Source organism: Canis lupus, chromosome 29 (genome assembly GCF_003254725.2).
Source record: "Canis lupus dingo isolate Sandy chromosome 29, ASM325472v2, whole genome shotgun sequence".
Taxonomy (NCBI): domain Eukaryota; kingdom Metazoa; phylum Chordata; class Mammalia; order Carnivora; family Canidae; genus Canis; species Canis lupus.
The window spans coordinates 608,620-625,339 of NC_064271.1; the positions used below are offsets into that span (position 1 = coordinate 608,620).

Consider the following 16,720-nt stretch of genomic DNA (forward strand, 5'->3'; position numbering starts at 1 on the left):
GGATGACATGGAGAAGAGTAGCACTGGCCCTGAATGAACATGTGACCATTATTGAAAGCCACAGGGATTTTGGGTCATTCGTTGCAGCAAAACTGAATTTATTATGACTACTATATCCTTCCTCCTTGATATTAAAGTCAGTATATTTCCAATTTTCTCACTATGCTCTGTGCTTTGGGATGCTGATCTCTGTTGACTGTATCTATCAACCTTCCTTTTTGGCTCTGGTTGGGTTCAACTGATGGAAGTCAGCAGTAAGATATTGAAGAGGGGAGGAGGGAAAGTTCAGAGTATTTATCCCCTGGCTTCCTCCTTGCCAGGCTATAGGTGGGAGATGTCTATATTCCTCTACCTAAGACCTCAGTGATATGGTAACCACTCTCTTTTGTTGCCCTTCAGACTCAGAGGGAATGGCCTTCTGCTGTTGCTATGTGTCTGGTCAAATCTTATTATTTCACTTTATTAAGCTCTTCTTAGTTATTCCCAAACCTTGACTAGTACAATGGGTATTGTTGCGGGGTGGATGAAATGAATGAGAAAAAGCAGATTAAGCCACCATCACTCCCAGGAAGGACATTCACAACATAACCACTTTCAATGGGAAGGCAGGGAGATCAACAGCATTGTCTTGGTGTATTAAGAACAAAGCAGTATATTATACCTGGTGAGGATATCTGGTACAGCAATGAAATATTTGCAAACAAATGTTTGGCCTGAATTTGCAATCATTCTCATGGTGTACTGAGTCCTGAAAAAGGGTTATTATCTCAAATTCTCAGGAAAGGAAACTGCCAATTTGGGAACTTAATGACACACAACAAGGCCACCTAGTATACCAACATATAGTCAGTGTTTATAGCTGACTATAAAGAATTTCTGAAATGCCACCTCCCCTCCCAAACTGTCCCACCCTGCTTCCAAGAACCTGTGAATGTGATGGGATATCACTCTCTTGATTGGCACAGTTGACCTTAAATTATGGAGATTAACTGGATTATCTGGGTGAATTCAGTAAATTTAGGGTAACCCTTAAAAAGTAGAGAACTTTCTTTGGCTGGTGGCAGAAGTCAGAGATGTTTGAAGCATAAGGAGGATTTGATGCACTGTTCCTGTTACTGTCTGGAGAAGGTTTGTCATTTCATCATGTATGGTAAACTGACCTGGTGACTAGCAAATCTATACAAACAAATTTAGAGCAAATGCAGGAAGTTGGAGGCTATCCTTTTGGCTCAAATTCAGCCTGAAGGAAATGATGGGTGCTGTCCTTTTGGACTATAGAATCTCTACCATGAAATGTGTTACTGGAATGTACTTGTACTGCATGTGGCCCTTAGTCTCCCACTTGGAGCTGTGGTGTGCTATGCTGTATGGCAACAACCCTGTGCTGTCACTCTCTGTCCAGTGCATCTTTCTCTCAGGCTTTGCACTTTTTATCTAGCATGAAAACACACACCAGTGTGTGTCCAAGCCCCCTGACTCCAGGGTCCTGGACTAGACTCTCCAGCCTACTCTGAGCTCCTCAGTTAACAGACCTGGGACAAGCCTGGATTGGCATTTTCACAAATTATTCCATGTGAAGCTTTGTACTGTGAATTTTGAAAGCAACTGGTCTAGAAAGAGGATCTTGAAAAAATATTCTTAAGGGCACATCTGTGTTACTACAGTCTTTGGCACCTTACTTTTGTTACAAAGTTGAATTGAATGAATCATGCTATTAGAAATTGTAGGTTATCCTGAATCTTTGATTTGGACAGAGTACTTGTCTCCCCATGAGCTCTGGTGTCAGTTGAGCTCTGAACTACTTTACTCAGCTATTTGGAGAAACTTCGTGTGTTAGTGTAAAGATGCAAGCCACTTTGGCATAGAGACAAACTCTGCTCCACATGAGAAGAGCCTAACTCCTTCTTTCAGCCAATGTCTCATGCTTGGTCACAATAGAGAGTGAGGAATTACCATCAATACTAGCAAGTTCATCCAGAAGTGCATGTTCTAAGACAATAGGTGAGCAGATTAGAATCTGGAACTTAACATTTCTAACTATTTCGACCCAATAGAAGTTTAAACTGTTTATGCATGTGGCCTGTTTTGGCAATTTGTGCCATGTCAAAGGTCTGAAATGCAACTGCTCATTTTGAATCATTTATTCAAATTCTTGTGTGTTGTCTGGTTGATGGCAGGTCTCTTAAAGGTAGTATAATTAAAAAACTGCACATACACATAAGGAGACCTAGGACAGCATGGATCATACATTTGAGGAATTAAAAAATTACAAAAAATAAACAGAAGTATATCCATATCAACTATATCAATGAGATTTGAAACAAAGTTATTTGCATACTTGTTGAAAGAATATTTGATATATTCTCTGTGAGAAGGAAACTTGGCCAGGTGGCAGTTATGCATTAAGGACAATTATAAAATAGAAATGAACCGCAGCACTTTGGTTTGATATACCCAAGTCAGTTCAAAGTAATAAAACATTTTCTTTGCTTTTGAAAAAATGATGAAAGCCATGCCATCTCTAGAATACTATGATTTGATTACTCTCTCCCAACTCTCTTGACTATTATTGAGAAGAAAGGCTTTTTGTCTTAAAATACTCTTTCTTACATTAAGCCTTGATAACTTGCAAACATCAGTGGAAGAACAAAACGACTTTACAAAAAAATTGCCTTGGAGGAAAATTGATGGAGATGTGATAATTTCATGGGGCTTTTCCTTGGGGCTGCCACTGTGCCAGAGGTCCCTCCACTGTGGAGGGCAGCAGCCTCTGAGGCAGTCTGGTCTGGTTAAAGTGGCAATTAAGTCACCTCCCCCGGCTGGGCTTTCCTAGTAGAGGAAAAAGGGGTTTGAAGCTGAAGAGAAGTTAATAGAGCCTGGAAACCATTAGTGAACTTCTAGTAAGACTTGGAAATATATTTATATCTTGAAAAATTTTGTATTCACCAAAATTTTTTCAAAATGACATGGCTGTGAAAACAAACAAACAAACAAAATGACATGGCTGTGCACCTATAATTGGACATAGAGAATTTGGTTCCTAGGAATATATGGGATTCAAGAAGAAAGTATGCAATGAGGAATAGGGAAGGGATGGACCATCCAATAAGGGCCTTTGGGATAACTGCTTACTTGATGGGGAACAAGTTATGATCCTGCCTTTCACCAAACAGAAAAGCAAATTCTAGATGAAATATATTTCTAAAACGGAAGACCTAACTTTAAAAGATGCTGAAAGAAAACATATAGAGGGATCTTTTCTTAACCCTGGGGTCATGAAGAGTGTACAAAGCAAGACACAAATTCTGAACACCATCAAGGAATTGACTGACAGATCTGATCAACAAAAACAAAACACCCAAACACTTGTGATTAGTGAATGACATGATAAACAAAATTAAAACATGAACCAAAGGTCAGAAGAAAATATTTGCTGCACATAGAACAAAATAAGAGTTATAGTCATGATAAAGAGTTCACACAAATCAATAAGAAAAAGCCAAATGAAAGAAGGAGGGGTAAAGTCTCAGAAAAACAACAATGACTCACAAGATGCTGAAATGACTGAAAAGATGCTGAACTCCCTAATAATCAGGGGAACATGAACTAAAACATCAGCAAGATGCCATCCATATTTTACTGGTTAGATTGGCAAAAGTTAAGGAAGATAGAGATCATATCTGGGGTTGGTGGGGATACAAGGAAACATGCAGTCATATCCTGTGGTGCATATTATTGCAGCCATTTTTTTTTTAATCTACGATAGTCACACAGAGAGAGAGAGAGAGAGAGGCAGAGACACAGGCAGAGGGAGAAGCAGGCTCCGTGCACCGGGAGTCCGATGTGGGATTCGACCCTAGGTCTTCCAGGATAGCACCCTGGGCCAAAGGCAGGCGCCAAACCGCTGCGCCACCCAGGGATCCCTATTGCAGCCATTTTGATGGTATTTTTGCAATAGCCATCAAAAGCTGGCAATATCTAGAAAAATCTTAAATGCATATTTTCACCCAGAAATTCTATTTTTGGAATACAGCTTACATGAATACTTGCGTATGGACACAGATAAATAAAAATTAAATATACCCTGCATTGTTACACAGTGAAAATTGGAATCAACCTGAATTCCATTAATAAGGGAATAGTAAACAATTTTAGCATATGCATATATCTTATAAAATATGATAAGGCATTGCAAAACATGTTAGATATATAGATACAGGCAGAAAATTCTCCAATACATATTCAGTGAAATCCTTTTTACCTCAAAAACAGTACCAAAAAAATCTGTAATACAAAGGATCTGGCAGATAGTAGGCACTCAATAACTATTTGTTGAATGAAACATATGTAAATGTGTAGGAAAGTTCTGGAAGGACATGTGGCAGTGTGTGCAGCAATCACCTCTAGGGAAGGCAGAAGGATTTGGGATTTGGGAAGAAGCAAAGGGGCACTTACACGTCATACTGCATACATCTTTATGTTGTTTGCATGTTTATTTCATAATAGTTTTAAAGAGTAGTGACTTTTCCAAAGGGAGTGACAGCTATCCAGTGAAAATGATTGCTTAGGTGTGGTAACATTGTCTTTTTGAGGCTTTGTTGTTATTATAATACTTAAGTAGAACTTATTGATATAACAGAATGAATTAATTGCAAAGATATAATATTCAGTAAGTTTTCATTTATATGAAGTTAAAACACAAGCAAAAGTAACTTCTGAAACAAATCCCAACAACATTTGTCAGTGGTGGGGTGATGGGCTGTTGATTGGAAAGGGCCTGGGGTTGTCTTCTGGGATGCTTTTTTTTAAATAATAAATTTATTTGTTATTGGCGTTCAATTTGCCAACATACAGAATAACACCCAGTGCTCATCCTGTCAAGTGCCCCCCTCAGTGCCCGTCACCCATTCACCCCCACCCCCCGCCCTCCTCCCCTTCCACCACCCCTAGTTCTTTTCCCAGAGTTAGGAGTCTTTATGTTCTGTCTCCCTTTCTGATATTTCCCACACATTTCTTCTCCCTTCCCTTCTATTCCCTTTCACTATTATTTATACTCCCCAAATGAATGAGAACATATAATGTTTGTCCTTCTCCAATTGACTTACTTCACTCAGCATAATACCCTCCAGGTCCATCCACGTTGAAGCAAATGGTGGGTATTTGTCATTTCTAATGGCTGAGTAATATTCCATTGTATACATAAACCACATCTTCTTTATCCATTCATCTTTTGAGGGACACCGAGGCTCCTTCCACAGTTTGGCTATTGCATATTTCACCATTTGAGTATTGGTGCCAAGTGTACAAATAAGTATAATTTAAGTAAAAAATGTACAGTTAAGATTTGTGCCTAATGTAATGTTGCCAATGATTTATCAGTAATATTCCCCATGCTATTGATGGGAAGTGAGCCTCAAAGATGTAACGACTGGGGTTAAAAATGCTGCTTCCTCATACCTCAATATCATAAAAGCCATGTACAAAAAACTTACAACAAATATCATCCTCAATGGGGAAAAACTGAGTGCTTTCCCCCTAAGGTCAGGAACATGACAGGAATGTCCACTCTCACCAGTGTTGTTCAACATAGTACTGGAAGCCCTAGCCTCAGCAATCAGACAACAAAAAGAAATAAAAGTAATCTAAATCAGCAAAGAAGAAGTCAAACTCTCACTCTTGGCAGATGACATGATACTCTATGTGGAAAACCCAAAAGACTCCACCCAACAATTGTTCGAACTGATACAGGAATTCAGCAGAATTGCAGGATATATCAATGCACAGAAGTCAGTCACATTTCTATGCACTAAAAATGAATCAGAAGACAGAGAAAACAAGGAATTGATCCCATTTACAATTGCACCAAAAACCATAAGACTTAAGAATTAACCTAACCAAAGAGGTACACTGAAAACTATAGAACAATTATGAAAGAAATTGAGGAAGACACAAAGAAATGGAAAATCATTCCATGCTTATCGATTGGAGGAACAGATATTATTAAAATTTCTATGCTCAAGGCAGTCTACACATTCAATGCAATCCCTTTCAAATACCATCAGCATTTTTCACAGAGCTGGAACAAACAATCCTAAAATTTGTGTGTAACCACAGAAGATCTCAAATAGCCAAAGGAATGTTGAAAAAGAAAATCAAAGCTGGAGGCATCACAATTCCAGACTTCAAGCTGTATTACAAAGCTGTCATAATTAAGACAGTATGGTACTAGCACAGAAACAGACACACAGACCAATGGAACAGAAGAGAGAACCCAGAATAGGGCCTTCAACTCTGTGGTCAACTAATCTTCAACAAAGCAGGAAGGGACATCCAATAGAAAAAAGTCTCTTTAACAAATGGCATTGGGAATATTGGACAGCCACGAGCAGAAGAATGAAGCTAGACACCAGACACAAAGATAAACTCAAAATGGATGGAATATCTAAATGTGAGACAAGAATCCATCAAAATCCTAGAGGAGAACACAGGCAACACCCTTTTTGAACTTGGCCACAGCAACTTCTTGCAAGATACATCTATGAAGGCAAGGGAAACAAAAGCAAAAATGAACTATTGAGACTTCATCAAGATAAAAAGATTCTGCACAGCCAAAGAAACAGTTAACAAAACTAAAAGACAACCTACAGAATGGGAGAAGATATTTTCTTTTTTTTTTTTTTTTTTTTTTTTATGGGACAATTTACTGATTCTGATTATTCTGATCCTGTTAAGACTTTAGGTAAGATACATTCTGTAATTTAATTTCATTGATAATCTTATCATGCTAATAATCACAGTTATAACATTCAATACTAAATATATTAATCCATGACTAAATGTTCTCAAGTATAAATTCATTTCAAGCTTAATTAGCCTGACAAAGGAAAACATAATATTTGTGCTATTCTTTTTTTTTTTTTTTTATAATGATATTTTTTTTGGAGAAGATATTTTCAAATGACATATCAGATAAAGGGCTAGTATCCAAAATCTGTAATGAACTTGTTGAACTCAATACCCAAAATACAAAAATCCAGTCAAGAAATGGGCAGAAGACATGAACAGACTTTTCTCCAAAAAAGACATACAAATGGCCAACAGACACACAAAAATCAAAACCGCAATGAGATACCACCTCACACCTGTCAGAATGGCAAAAATGAACAACTCCGGAAACAACTGATGTTGGCAAGGATGCAGAGGAAGGGAAACCCTCTTGCAGTGTTGGTGGGAATGCAAACTGGTGCAGCCACTTTGGAAAACAGTATGGTTAAAAATAGAAAAGGTTAAAAATAGAGCTACCCTAAGTGAAATGAGTGGTCAGAGAAAGACAACTATCATATGATTTCACTTATATGTGGGATTTAAAAAACAAAACAGAGCAACATATGAGAAGGGAAGAAAAAGTAAAATAAGATGAAAATAGAGAGGGAGGCAAACCTTAAGAGAGGTTGAACTCTTGGAAACACTGAGGGTTGCTGGAAGGGAGGTGGGTGGGAGGAAGGGATAATTGGGTGATGGACTTAAGGAGGCAGTTGATGTAATGAGCATTGGGTGTGTATATGACACCACATGATGATAGCCAGTTGCAGCTGGAAGTATAGGTTTGGAGCTCAAAAGCACAGTTTGGGTTAGAAATATGGCATGTAGATTGGATTTTTTTTTCATTAATTTTTATTTATTTGACAGAGAGCACAAGCATGGAGAGCAGGAGAGGGAGAAGCAGGCCCCCCACTGAGCAGGCAGCCAAATGCAGGGCTCAATCCCAGGAACCCAGGATCATGATCTGAGCAGAAGGCAGATGCTTAACCACCCAGGTGCCCCATAGATTGGATTTAAAACACAGCATGGATGGTGTCATGTGAGAAGACTGTGAAGAATACAGAAAGTAGGAAAAGAAGTCTAATGACAAATCCTAAAGAAAACTAACATCTAAGGAGAAGGAAGAAAGTAACAGCAAAAAGAAAGAAAACAGCAGAGAAGCAGAAAGTGTGTGGTTTCAAGGAAGTTAAGAGAACATTTCAAAAAGGAGAGAATAGCAAACAATGAAACTGCTTTAAAGCCAAGTGATATGAGAACTAACAAGTGCCCATTTGATTCAGTAGCCAGAAAATTGTTGGCAATCTTAGCAAAACACTTTCAGGGATTAGTGCGAGCAAAATTCAGTTCACAGGGGGATAAGATTAGGAAGTGGAGGCAATCCCCTTTCTGCAATTCAGTAGGAACAAGCATTCTTTTTTTTTAAAAAAAATTAGTTTCAGAAGTAGAATTTAGTGATTCATCAATTGCATATAACACCCAGTGCTCATTACATCAAGCGCCCTCCTTATGCCCATCACCCAGTTACCCCATCCCTTCTCTTGTTTCTCTTGAATACCTTATACAGTATTGTATTATGCTCCTTCCCCACTCCCCACACCAATCAGAAGTGTTTTATTTTTTTAAAAAAGTGAAACAAATACAAAAACACCCTTTTAATCAGGAAGTTTGATTAAATTGACTCAAGTTCTTAAGTCAATCGGAGAAGGACAAACATTATATGGTCCCATTCATTTGGGGAATATAAATAATAGTGAAAGGGAATAGAAGGGAAGGGAGAAGAAATGGGTAGGAAATATCAGAAAGGGAGACAGAACATGAAGACTCCTAACTCTGGGAAAAGAACTAGGGGTGGTGGAAGGGGAGGAGGGCGGGGGGTGGGGGTGAATGGGTGACGGGCACTGAGGGGGGCACTTGACGGGATGAGCACTGGGTGTTATTCTGTATGTTGGCAAATTGAAAACCAATAAAAAATAAATTTATTATTAAAAAAATAAATTAACTCAAGTTCTCAAAAACCCATTCGGGAAAGCCAACTGGTACATCCGAGAAAAGCAGGCAATTGCTGACAAGTCTTTGGTGGAAAAGTAAGTTGCATACTTATACAAACTTCCCTAATGATTATGAAGCCAAATTTTGTTTTCAAAAATAAGTTTCAAGGTATCCCTGGGTGGCGCAGCGGTTTGGCGCCTGCCTTTGGCCCAGGGCGTGATCCGGGGACCCGAGATCGAATCCCACATCGGGCTCCCGGTGCATGGAGCCTGCTTCTCCCTCTGCCTGTGTCTCTGCCTCCCTCTCTCTCTCTCTGTAACTATCATAAATAAATAAAAATTAAAAAGAAACAAAACAAAACAAAAAAAAACAAAAATAAGTTTCAAGATAGGCCAAGGAAACCATACATACACCCCCAACAATACAAAGATGTAACAATGAAGTTTAAGGGTAGAGGAAAAGCCAAATATGACAATTTACACAAATAATCTATAAAATAAGTCTTTCAATACTAGAAAATAATGAGGAGACCTCATGAATGTAACACACATGGAACAAAGACTAACAGGATGTGGAACTACCCTAAATATCTTCCCAATGACTAACTAAGCCATGAAATGACAGCTCAGGACACCATTAACAGGTAGTTTTTACATACAATATGTACGTAAATTAGAATACTTTTTCCTACTCAATTACCATTTCTTCCTTTTCACCTTTTTCTCTAATTTTCTCTAGCAACATCTTTCCTTTGATTTGACCAGTTGAACTTGAAAGGTTTGGAACCTAAAGTGAATACCAACTCTTACTGGAATAGCACTTGGGAAACACAATCCTAGAAAAGGCAAATTTTAACTTAACTGACTTGACAAAGTTAAGCATCTGTTCTCAATGGGACAATGTCCTTCCTGTTATCACTATGTTAATGGCTTGTCTTGGCTGGATCACATGACCCAGCATGATACTGGCATGCTTTGTGGTGAGGTACTGAGCTATACAGACCCATTTAAGCTTTCAACAAATACAAAGCATAATTTTAAACCATTTCAATAAAATAAAAAATTGACCTGTTTTGTGTCTTGAATTGGCTTGGAATGTCGTTCATGACAGAAAACATAACAGTTGATTGGTTTTACTCCATGCTTCAATACTTTCCGCTTTTCAAGTCTCAGCACCTTTTTTGCAGCAATAATGGTATTCTTCATTAGCATCGCCACTGTCATGGGACCAACCCCCCAGACTGGAGTGATGTAATTGGCATTCTTTCTGATTCCTTCAAAATCGACATCTCCAACCAACTTGGCTTTAGACAGGATGGGATCTTGAACTCTATTTATTCCCACATTGATGAGTGCAGCTCCCTCCTTGATTATATCTGCTGTGATCAGATTGAGAATGCCTACAGCAGAGATCACAATTTCTGCAAGAACCGTACATTTCTTCAGTTGCTCCTTGGGAGTGTATTGATGAGATACTGTAACAGTGGCATCACCTCCAGAGTGTTCATGTGCCCCGTGTGTGTGGTAGCATCGCAATGGGCATTCCAACATTTCTTGACCTCTGAGCCACAACCACATTCTTCCTTAGGGTTGGAATGCCAGTCAGTTAATTATTTCTCAGACACCCTATGGTGCCGCTGTTAACACATTCACCTGACGTTAATTACATAAAGCCATCAACATTTCTGGAGAAACACCATTGCAGATCTTTCTCTCATCAATGTGCTCTGGAAGAGGCAGCTGAATAAGGAGGCCAGCTAGTTATCATCATTATTTAGTCTATTGATTAAATTCAATAATTCTTCGTCTGAAACTGAAGCTGGTTTCACAGTTATTTCACTGTTGATTGCCACTTCTGAAGCTGGTCTGATTTTGTGGAGGACGTAGGAGTGGCTGGCAGGATTCTCACCAACCAGAACCATGCTCAGGTGTGCCTGTTTGTTGCCCAATACCACCCATTCTTCCACCTCCTGCTGCACTTCCTGCTTGGTTTTCTGGCCAAGTTAGCTTACAGAAATGACAACAGCTTCATTTTGAACCAGTGAGAGATAAAAAGGGCAATGACAGAGGTGGCAGCTCTGCGTGGATGGAGCAGCCAGGGAGCTAATGTGGACACGAGGGAAGCTGTAACCATCACCTACACTGATGTCCATGCCAGGAACCTATTATGCTCTTCTTAAAAATCAATAGCTTTTCATTAATTCTAGGATAAAACACAAAGCTCTTAACCACTTGGCATTTATCTTTAATTCCATCCTGTTCTCTATTATACCCTTGTCACTCCCCTCAGCATAGCACACAGAAATACCTGTTTTTTTTTTTTAATTCTATTTTTTTATTCAGAGAGACACAGAGACACAGGCAGAGGGAGAAGCAGACTCCCTGCAGGAAGCTCGATATGGGATTTGATCCCAGGACCCTGGAATCACACCCTGAGCCGAAAGCAGACACTCAACTGCTAAGCCAACCAGGCATCCCATACTTGTAGTTCTTTAATCTGCCATGTTCTTATGTCACATTTTATTCATTCCAAAGACATTTATTTATTATTTTTTAAAGATTTTTTTTTGTGCTTTTTCTAGGCCTATGCCATTCTAAGCTTTATTTTTTTATTTTTTAAGATTTTATTTATTTATTCATGACACACACACACACACACACACACACACAGGCACACACAGACAGAGACATAGGTAGAGGGAGAAGCAGGCTCCCTATGGGGAACCTGATGTGGGACTTAATCCTAGGACCCCGGGATCACAACCTGAGCCAAAGGCAGATGCTCAACCACTGAGCTACCCAGGTGCCCTCTCAAAGACATTTATTGAACAATCACTAAACCAGGCTCTAATCTGCATGCTGCAAAATGAACAAGACCATGTTCCTACCCTAATGGAGTTTACGTTCTGGCAGAGGAGCAGAAAATAAACATGTAGACAAATAATATAATGTAATGACAAAGGCTGTGAGAAAGAAAACAGGGAAATAAAACAGAAAGAGTCTTGGGTAAGAGTCTACTTCAATGAGGAGGTCAAGCAGTTACCATTGACTAATGACACTTGAACTAAGCCCAATGTAGGTGAGTATTCTGGGACAGAACACTCCAAGCTAGAAAAAGCAGCACAAAGGTCCTGTGATGGGAACAAGTTTGTAATGTTCTAGAGATGGAAAGAAAGCCAGTGGTTCCAAGGGCAATAAAGGAAGAGGTAACGTCATGATGCCTTTGGGTGCATCAAAAGAAACCCCAACTCAGATAGACTTAAACCATAAGGAAATTTATGATTTATTATTTTAGGAAGTCTAGAAATAGGTGGGCCCTAAAGCCATGGGATTGAGAGTCAAACAACATCATCAGGATCCAGAACCTTTCCATATTTCTGCCACGTGCTGCTGTCCTTAGTGATTGCTTCATTCTAAGACAAGAAGCAAGATGAATATTACAGCAACCCAGGGTCAAATCCAGCATGACAATATGCAGAAGTAAAAGGGAAGACTTCTGTTCTTGGGACACCCCTCCTGAGGAAAACATTTCTCAAAGCCTCAGCAGATTTTCTCACAACTCTCACTTGCTATATGTCATGGTCTAAATGTTTGTGCTTCCTGAATGCATATGTTAAAATTGAATATACAGGGTGATGATATTAGGAGGTGGTATCTTTGATTTGAGAAGTGATTAGGTCATGAGGGTGGAGCCTTCATGAATGAGATTCGTGTCCTTATAAAAGATCTCAAAAAGCTCCCTCACCCTTTGTACCACACAGCAAGAAATCTGGGACCTGGAAGAAGGCATCTAGATCTTGGACTTCCAGCCTTCAGAACTGTGAGAAAGAAAGTTCTGCTGCTTATAAGGACCCAGTCTGTGGTATTTTGTTATAGCAGCCTCAATAGACTAAGGCACTATATGAGGCTGTATGCTCCTTCCTGAGTTAGCAGGAAGGGAATTGGCACAAACCAGTACCTATATGGGCTAGGTGTTCGGTTGACAACCCATGCTTATGGTAGGCAATGGGGTGGTAGGCAAGGTGGGGCTTGCATGGTAGTGTAAATATTTTGGTGATTGCAATGGAAACATTTGGAGCTTTGAACAGATGAAGGATGGCTAGAGGTGAGATTGTGAGGACCCCTTAAGTTAGGTATTAGGAACATGATGCAGGCATCTGAAGAAGAAAGGAAGATGCAGGTTAGGATGGAGGCAACAGATGTGGAGAGTTCTACTTAGGATATTTTTGGAGTGTAGTATATAGGACTTGCTAATGTAGGAATACTCTAGTGAGGAAAATGAAGAACAAAGAAAACTCCCAGAATTGTGGCCTGAGCAACTAAGTAATAGTGTTCACTGATATGTGGGGGACCCACAGAGGGGTGCATTTTGAGGGGCAGAAGGTTGGTCCAATGCCTGTTAGATATCACCCTGGAGGTACCAGGAAGAGTGCTCCAGATTTGAGTTGGAGCTCAGGCAAGAGAAGGGGATGGGAGATGTTGGATAGTCCCAGTAGCCATGGCATTTATAGCCTGGACACCAGATTAAGTCTGGTGGGGAGACAGTGTCCACAGGGAAAGGATTAGAACCAGGATCCAAGCACTAGGACACTCAAAAAATTACAGGTTAGGAAGAAGAAGAGGGGAGAGCAAATATACACAAGAGAAAAAGCCAGGAGAAAATGAGAGAAAAATCAACCCTCATGAAGGGGATAGCCAACAATGGTTTCAAATGCTGCTGAGATAGCAAGTTCTATGCAAACAAATACTAGGCCAGGGGTTGAGAATTTGAGGCTGCAGGGGATCTCCAAAAGCTTTTCCATGGAGAGATGAAAACAGAATTCTTAATGGGGTGCATTGGGTAGTAAGTGGGAGGTGAGAGATTATATACAATTGCTATCAGTCAGGGTTCAATCAAAGAAGCAGCCCCACTACGCATGATGTGGAATAAAAGGTTAATTGTAAGGAATACCTTGTGGAACTGGGGGAAATGCTGGAAGCAAAGGTCTCAGAGGATGGGAGAAAAGCCACTACTCAGGGTTTGCTGCTAAGCAGTTGAAAAGTCTGGGTGCCTTTGGCTCTGGGTTTAGTTATAGGGCAGCAGTCAGCAGAAGTGCTCTATCCATTGAAACTTCCACCTCCCTACCCCCTTACTGTATGAAAACATTAGAAAACATATGTTTTCTAATGATCCTTTGAAATTCCATTCACCATGGCCTCCCCTAGGAGCCCTTTTGGACCCTCTCAGTGTACCTTGTCTGGCCCTGTTGATCATTTCTATGTGCTTGCATGACCCCGGTGCTAACCTCAGTCACAGAATCTCTCCTGTGGGCATTCCTTGGTACAACTCCTGGCAGTTAGTAGGTGCTTTCAAATGTTTGTATAATTGGCTTGAACTCTGTTTCTCCTGAGGTCCTGAAGACCCTGAGGGAAGGGACTGTGCTCCCTACATATTCTCTGACTCAATACAAGGATGGATAGATGAATGAGTAAATGAGCAGGACCAGCAGAATGAACACAGCTTGAGGGGTCTGAACTTTGTGTGTCCTTTATTTGTTATCCATTCCTTCTTTTACTTATGCTAAATGACCTCCTTGGGGTTTACAGTGCAACCCTCTGCCCAGGCATTTTGGAACTTGTTGAACATGTTCACACATGGCTCCTATTACCCTTTGTGATATTACATATTTTTTTTTTTGATATTACATATTTTAATCGTTCGTGCTCTGTCATCATTTTCTTCCAAATTATTATCATATGAAAGTCTCTCCCAACACTTTAATTGACCTCCTTGGGATATTTCCAGTTTTGATATGCCTTTCTTAATGTGTAGTAATATTAAATGATATGGCATTAGAGATGCAAATGTATGATAATGTTATGTAAGCTTGAGATTTTGCTTCAGATAAATTATGGGGAGGCTTGTCAAATTGTGTATTAATCATGCTGAATGTATATATTTAACTAAGGCAACCTGTAGGGTACAGCCTGCTTAACGCCCTTCTAACCCTGCAGGAAGCAGAGGTACAGCCCTTAAAATAGAAATAATCTTTCTGCCCATCTAAGAATCCCTGATGGTTGTTCTTTGTACCCAGAGTGTCCTGATGTCATGGAGGAAACAAAGGCCTCTTCTGTGATGCTGAGGTGCCAGTTTGGCTGGGCAAAAACAAAGGGACATTTTAAATAAAGTCTCCAGACATTTACTTAGCCTCAAAATTAAACTTCTCCAAATTTGCACATTGTGCAACACTGCAGATCTTCAAATGTATTTCTGTAACTGGCTCCAATATGCCTTATGTTGTAACTTTTCTTTTTGTCATGGGGAGGGAGTAGGGAAGGGATTAGTTGTCTTTTTTTCCCCTTCCAAGAACTGCCAAAATAATTTTGACTCTCTCAGATGAAGTAAGTTTTAAAATTGTGGTTCTCCTGAGGTTCATTTGGAAGAAGACACAGCAATTCTGAGAAACCAATGATGGGGGCTGCCAAGATGCTCCATTTCCCTGGCTGTGGCTTCTGTTTCCTTACATTGAGGTCAGTGTGAGAACAAAACCACGGTCTTCGAGGGTTGGAGAGGCTTGTTCAAATACTTGTCCTTGCCCACCTAAAAGCCTCCTGCCTCAAACAGCACCATTGCTTTAATCCCAGAGTTTAGAGTTTGCTTTGGAGGTTGGATTCTTGCTTCCTCTTGCTCTTTTCAGGCTAAGCCATTCCTCCTGGCTGGCTTGCCCCTGGGAAAACTGGGATGCACACTTGGCTCAGGCTATTTTTGAGGTGTGCAGTTTCCAGGAAATTGGAGATTGCCACCCCATACCATTCCATCTCTCCATCTGGGAGTTTGAGATAGAAGGGGAAGAGGTGGGGTAAAGGGCTGAATAAGAATTATTCAGGGGTTATATGAGAACCACAGAATTTCAGAGCTGCAAGTCCCTTTTAGACAGAGTTGCAGAGAGGAAAGAGCAGAATTAACTGAATCAGACTGACATGGGGGGTCTGGCACAGTTTGACCTGTGATGGCTGACAGTGCAGGTGTCATAGCCTTGAGGGGATTGGTAAAGCAGCAATTTTTTGAAGTGGGATTTTAGTGATGTACAGAGGAGTGAGGCACAACATCCTGCTCCACTCTCCTAGGCACTGCTTTACCAGCACCAGATGGTGCAAATATTTAGTTTCTGAGTCTCACTTTAGTTGTTTGGAAAATGGTGTTATTGGGGGGGATGAGATCATATGTTGAATAAAGCCTAAAATGTAGCAGGTAGCTATAATGAGTGCATGCATTATTATCACCTGCTAACACAGTCCTTTTATTTGAAAGATAAATGCACCAAAGCCCAAATAAGTTAGGTGATTTGCACAAGAACATGCAGCATTTAATGGCAGAACTCAAGAACAGACCCATTTCTCCTGACCTTCAGTGGAATACTTTTTCCCAATTCACTACTGTGAAATCCAAATCTAATTGAGTCCTCATGACAAAGTAAAATGAAATGAAATTAAAAGTTTTCCATGATTGTCTTCTTGACATCAAGATACTTTCAATGTGAAAATGAAAGATTTCCAGTGGATATTCTTTCCTGCTTTGTTGAATATTAGTTGACCATAGAGTTGAGGGCCCATTTCTGGTGCTGGGAAAATTGGACAGCCACATTCAGAAGAATGAAACTAGACCATTCTCTCACACCATACACAAAGATAAATTCAAAATGGATGGAGTTTCTAAATATGAGACAAGAATCCATCAAAGTTCTAGAGGACACACAGGCAACACCCTTTTTGAACTTGGCCACAGCAGCATACATCTATGAAAGATACATCTATGAAGGCAAGGGAAACAAAAGCAAAAATGAACTATTGGGACTTCATCAGAATAAAAAGCTTCTACACAGCAGAAGATACAGTCAACAAAACTAAAAGCCAACCTACAGAATGGGATA

At 39.9% G+C, this 16,720-nt stretch overlaps 1 pseudogene; it reads right to left on the minus strand.

Moving 5' to 3' along the window:
- Window positions 1-9,857: 9,857 nt before the first annotated feature.
- Window positions 9,858-14,446, minus strand: LOC112678347 (bifunctional methylenetetrahydrofolate dehydrogenase/cyclohydrolase, mitochondrial-like; annotated as a pseudogene).
- Window positions 14,447-16,720: the final 2,274 nt, after the last annotated feature.